Raw genomic sequence first — 6000 nt, forward strand, 5'->3', positions numbered from 1 at the left:
GTGACTGATCAAAGCAAACTGCTGTTGCTGAAAAACAGGAAACCGATATAGATACAAACTACATCACCATTTTGTTTGGTTTTTTTTTTTGGCTTGCCCAGGGTCACACAGCCAGTAAGTGATATGTGTCTGAGGTCAGATTTGAACTCAGGTCCTCCTAAATCCAGGGCTGGTGCTCTATCTACTGTGCCACCTAGCTGCCCCTATGTCACCATTTTGTAAGGAAATGTAACCAATGTAAATCAGTCACTATAATAAGGCCAAAGGAACCTATGAAATACCTCAGTCAGCAAATACTTACTCTCTCTGCCAAATGGAGATATAAAGCAGTCAAGGACAACACTAATTTAGAATATACATTTATTTGTACTATATCATGGAGGGATATGGTAGAAGTCTTTACTGTCTGTAAAAAGATAACGTAACAAGATGAGTGAATGGTTCATTCCAGTTCTAAGACTGTGATTCTGTGTGATCACAGTCAATAAAATCCTATAAAACTGTAGAATAAAAAACCAAGTTTGCAGAAATCTTAGTGGGAGACCCAGCTAAGCAAAATCATGCTGAGGGCATTTAAGGATGAAACTGAAACAATAAACAGACAAAAATTGAAAAGATTTACAAGAGTTTCTATTTTAAAAAAAAATCCCTCCCCACAAATGTCAGTGAAATCATCATATTTGAGCTCTAATATCACAGTCTCCAATGCACTGAATGAAGTACAAATGGCACTAAAAACTTAGAAAGTACAACTGGTCTAAACTATATATATGGAAAATCTTTACTTGAAGTGACATAATTTTGAAGGCGCTGAGGGATAGACTCAAGATATCTTAAAGAGGAGAAATAGTAAAGGTTTGGGAAAAATCTTAAACCTTTTTATAAAAAAAAGAAATAAAATATAAATATTTATTAACCCATGTGCCTACTTTCTCAATCTTTATAAAATTAAGGAGAATAATACCTATCTATGTATCTACATGCATGTACACATGTGTGTGTATATGTGTATATATGATATGTATGTGTACATAGAGGAACAGACACACACATTGAAGCCATCCTTGATGAAGGTATACAAAAGAAACATCTCCATATCTATACGGTCACACAATTGACTAAGAGGTGAAGAGAATACAAAACTCACTGTGCTTGTTGTCTATTGACTATATAAACTAATTTGATTTGTTGGTGCAAAATGCCAACTTAAAGGACAAGCTTGGTACTAATTTATAAAGCATGCAGTTGTCATGTCCTTTCCTTTATCAAATGGAAAGCTATTCACGAATAAGGTTGCCTTCATTATGTCATAACAATATTTATACTGTTTTACTCAATTCTTCCCAGGAATTGTAGAACATTCATTTGAGAGGGTGCTGGGTTTTTGCTACATGACTTAAAAGAAAATTTATCAGCAACAAAAAACAAAAAACAAACAAAAAATACTTCTGTTGGGGAAGCTAGGTGGTGCAGTGCACAGAGTAACAGCTCTGAAGTCAGGATGACCTGGTTCGAATCCAGCCTCAGAGCAAACACTTGACATTTACTAGCTGTGTGACCCTGGGCAAGTCATTTAACCCCAATTGCCTAAAAATAAAACAACAGAACCTCAACGTTTATTGAGTGAATGAATGAATGAATGGTAATAAATTAATCAACAAGCACTTACTATTTATCAGGTACTATGCTGGGCTCTCAGGATGCAAATCCAAAGAAAGATTCCTTGCTTTCAAGGAGCTTCCTTCTATGTATCCCTGAATATAACTCTTTCCTCCTGCTTTTCTTCCTTTGATCTTAGGAAGGCCTTGTAGCCAACCAGACTTGACACTGGGCAACTTTGCCCTTCCCAACAGCTTCCCAATTTTTAAACTACAGTCTGCCTCTCTTTTAAAATATGTCTTCCAAAACCCCCCCCGCCCAAAAAAACCCAAAGTCTTCTAATGCAAGTTACTCTTTCCTTAAATCTTTATCAATGCTTGCCCCATCAAACTTTTAAAAAAGTAACACTAGTTTTAAATATATAAACTGATCTTTAAAAATAATTGATATATTTCTGTGCTGCTTCTTCCCTGATAAATGTAGAATTAATGATAAATGTTTGTGAATATATCAATATCAATATTGGTATATGGTATCCCATCTTCTGATGTAAGCCAATGTGTAATTCTCCAGCCTGGTTCATTAGTGCCTAGTTTTGCAAAAACCAAAATAATTTTAATTTTTAATGGAACTTGAGATGGCTAGATCACATTCAAGATAGTAGATTGTCACTTCCTCTAGATCCTGGCAATTCTCAAACCCTCCAGAAAGGGGAATATGCAGCAGATATATAACAATTAAAACTGAATCCACTGTAAGAAGAAAAAAAAAAAACCCTGATAACAATGTAAAATCCTTTTGAATTAACACCAGAAAATCCTAATCCTTAAAGTACTCACTTAACACTGCTTGCACACCAGGCTTCACAGATCCCTACAGAGACACAAGGGACATAGGCTTATTCACAGACTTATCCCTGCAGCTCATCTTGGGATCCCCTGCCCTTAGACTTTGTGGGAGCTTCTCACTCTCTCTCTAGTCCATCCACACATAGCTGATGTTGGAAGGGGTGGGCTTGTGTAGCACTAGAAACATGCTGCTTTCTGAATGTGGTCTGGCCCTAGGGACTCCCAACGCTGCAAACACTTTACCCAGAATATCCTTCCTACCCCACAGAAACTAGCAGATGTTGATTCAGACCAGCCACAGAAGAGAAAGAGGAGAACCAAGGCAGAAATCCAGGCAGAGACCAGGTTGCTGGGGGCACAAGGCCTAAAGGAAAAGAGAGTAAAATGCCTCTGGGAACAGTTCTGTTTCCCCCACCTTATTCTCTTCAGAGGTTATCAGGGCAGTGACATAGTGTGAATCCTATGTCTATGGCCCTTAAGGTTGAGACTGGCTAAGAAGCAAGAAAATGAATGAAGAGAATACACACACACACACACACACACACACACAAACACAAAGCACTAAAACACCTAAGATCTCAAGGGGAAAACCCTCAATTAAAGTCCAGAGCACAAGCAAGTAGCTCAACAAAGAGATTCTAAAACCAGAAGGAAGGATGAATAATAAATCCTCAGAGAGAACAAATACTATGAGACAAAGCAAAGAGAAAACTTTTCCTGTAATGCAATACAGTACAGAATTCTATGAATCCCAAGAAAATACACTACAAGAGACCCCAAAACGGTTAAAAAGAAAAAAAAGAGAGAGAAATGAAATCCATAAAATGAGAAATTGAGAGTGAACATAGGTCAGAATATAGAGCTCACTATGCAGAATTTTAAAAATCAATAATGAGTAGTAAATACAAGGAATGTAAATAAAATACACATACTTAAATGGAAGCTTAGTACCAAAATACTGAATATATGATCCAAAGAATAAGTTACAGAAATATTAACTACATGAAAGACAATTATAATGATAATGCAATATGCCAACATTTGTAAAAGGCAGTTAAAGTAGTCCTCAGAGGAGAAGTTATATCCCTGAAAAACAAACTAACAGAAAATTAATTAATATAGTTTAAAAAATAATAAAATTAACACACAATTAAAATGAGAAAAATAAAAAACTAATCCAAAATAAGTACAAAACATCAAATTATTAAAATTAAAGAAGGTAATAAATTAGAAACCCCAAAAATGATAGAACTGAAAATTAAAATTGAAAGTTTGTTCTTTAAAATTAGTAACAAAATTGATAAACCTTTAGCCAAGGCTTATCAAATATAAAAGAGGGAGAAAATTTAATTAACAAAAACATAAAATGAGATGAAATCACAAGAAGAAATAAAAAGCATTATCAGAGCCTACTATATTCAGTTATATGCCAAAACAATTGATAATTCAAAAGAAATTGGGAATTATCTACAAAAATATAAAATGTGTAAATTACCAGAATACCAAATCTAGATCTTAAATAATCTAACTTCCAAAAAGGAAATTTAACTAATTGTAAGATAACTACCACAAAAGGGAAAAAAATAACCCCACTGGTCTAGAGGAATTTACCAGAGTCTATCAAACTTTTAAAGAACTATTAATATATAATATACAAAGTAGTCTCAACAATTGAGATAGTACTCTACCAAACTCCCTTTATGAGATCAACATGTTCCTAATACCTAAATCAGAGGATAATATAAAGAACGGACTATAGACCAACAGCTTTTATGAACATCTATTCAAAATTTTAAAACAAAATCCCAGCAAAGAAAAGAAAACATAAAAGTATGAAAAAAGAAATCATTCAATATAATGTAGTTGGACAAGAATACAAAGACGGTTCAATATTAGGAAAACAATTTGCATAATTAAATACAAAAAATACCAAATCATATGAATAGCTGAATAAATGTAATAACAACAAAAGACTTTGGAAAAAAGATACAACACTCATTAATGATAAAACCCTAAAAACCCTAGACTTACAAAGACCTCTTTTTTTTTTATATGAAAGTATCTATTTTAAACCAAAGTCTATCATTATATACAATAGGGAAACATTATAAGCTTTCTCAATGAATAGAAGAGTATAGCAAGAATGTCTTCTTTTCCTACTGTTGACATAGTACAAAAAAAAAATACTAGTAATGGCAATAAGGGGACAAAATTAAAGGAAGAAGGATAGGTGAAGAGGAGGCAAACCTATCCAAATTTGTTGATGACCTTATAGTTTGCTTAGGACTACACTCAGGGCTAAGTCACATCACTAACAATACTAATAAAATTAATTCGTAGATTTAGTTCTATTTCATCCAAGCTACCAAAAGGATACTTAGCACAGTGCTTGGCACATAGTAGGTATTTAATAAATAATAGTTGACTTGACTTTATAGAGCTAGACAAAATAATACCAAAATTAATTTGTAGGAACAAAAGATTGAGAGTATCAAGGGAAATAATGTGTATGGGGATAAGAGGTAGGGAGTAGTAGTGAAGGTGGAATAGTGCTTCTAGAACTCAAACTATGTTATTTATAATGTGACAATTGTTACATCTTTTTGGTACTGGTTAAAAATAGAAAAGTGGAACAATAGGAAAAGCTAGAGAGTGAAGATTCAGAAATAATTGAATTCAATTACCCAGCATTTGATAAACTCCAAATCATAAATGACCACAGAAAGAATTTTAAATTTGACAAGAATTTCTGAGAAAACTGGATAGCTGTCTGGCAGAAATTCGTTTTAGATCAGTATCTTATATTACATGCCATAATGAACAAAATGAATATTTTTGGTTACATGGACTGAATATTAAAGATCATTATCATCAAAAAAATTAGAAAAGAGCCAGATCAGGTGCCTTTCATAGTTATGGCTTATTGTTGAATTCTTAACCTAACAAGGGTACAAAAAAATTATAAAAGATAAATAGATAGCTTGTTACATGAATTTGAAAAACTTTTGCATGAACAAAATTAATGCAAGTAAAATTTAAAAAGTGATTAACTAGGAAAAAATCCTTATATCAAATATCTCTGATAAGTATCTGATATCCACGATATATAGATAACTAATAGAAATACATATATATGACCAAAAGCTAGTGACTTTTTTTCAAATAAATTACAAACTATTAACAATCATATGAAAGAATGCTTGACGTTAATAATAATAAGAGAAATGAAAATCAAAACAACTCTGGGGTTTTACCTCACACCTAGCAATTTGGCAAAGAGGACAAAATAAGGGAATAATCAATGTTGAATGTGTTGTGTAAAGAAAGGTACACTAATACATTGTTAGTGGAGCTGTGAATGGGTTCAACCATTTGGGAAAGTGATTTGCAATTATGTGAAGAAATTACCCTTTGACCCAGAAATTTCTCTAATACTAGACATATACCCCCAAAGAAGTAACTGACAAGGCCTCATATATACCAAAATATTTTTAGTGGCATTTCTTTTTCTTTCTTTCTTTCTTTCTTTCTTTCTTTCTTTCTTTCTTTCTTT

General features: G+C 33.1%; 1 long non-coding RNA gene across 1 annotated transcript in view; it reads left to right on the forward strand.

Moving 5' to 3' along the window:
* Positions 1–6000, forward strand: part of LOC114047042 — a 20352-nt gene that overhangs the window by 12721 nt on the left and 1631 nt on the right. The window lies entirely within an intron of this gene.

This window comes from Vombatus ursinus, unplaced genomic scaffold, assembly GCF_900497805.2.
Source record: "Vombatus ursinus unplaced genomic scaffold, bare-nosed wombat genome assembly UNPS02014786.1, whole genome shotgun sequence".
Taxonomy (NCBI): Eukaryota; Metazoa; Chordata; class Mammalia; order Diprotodontia; family Vombatidae; genus Vombatus; species Vombatus ursinus.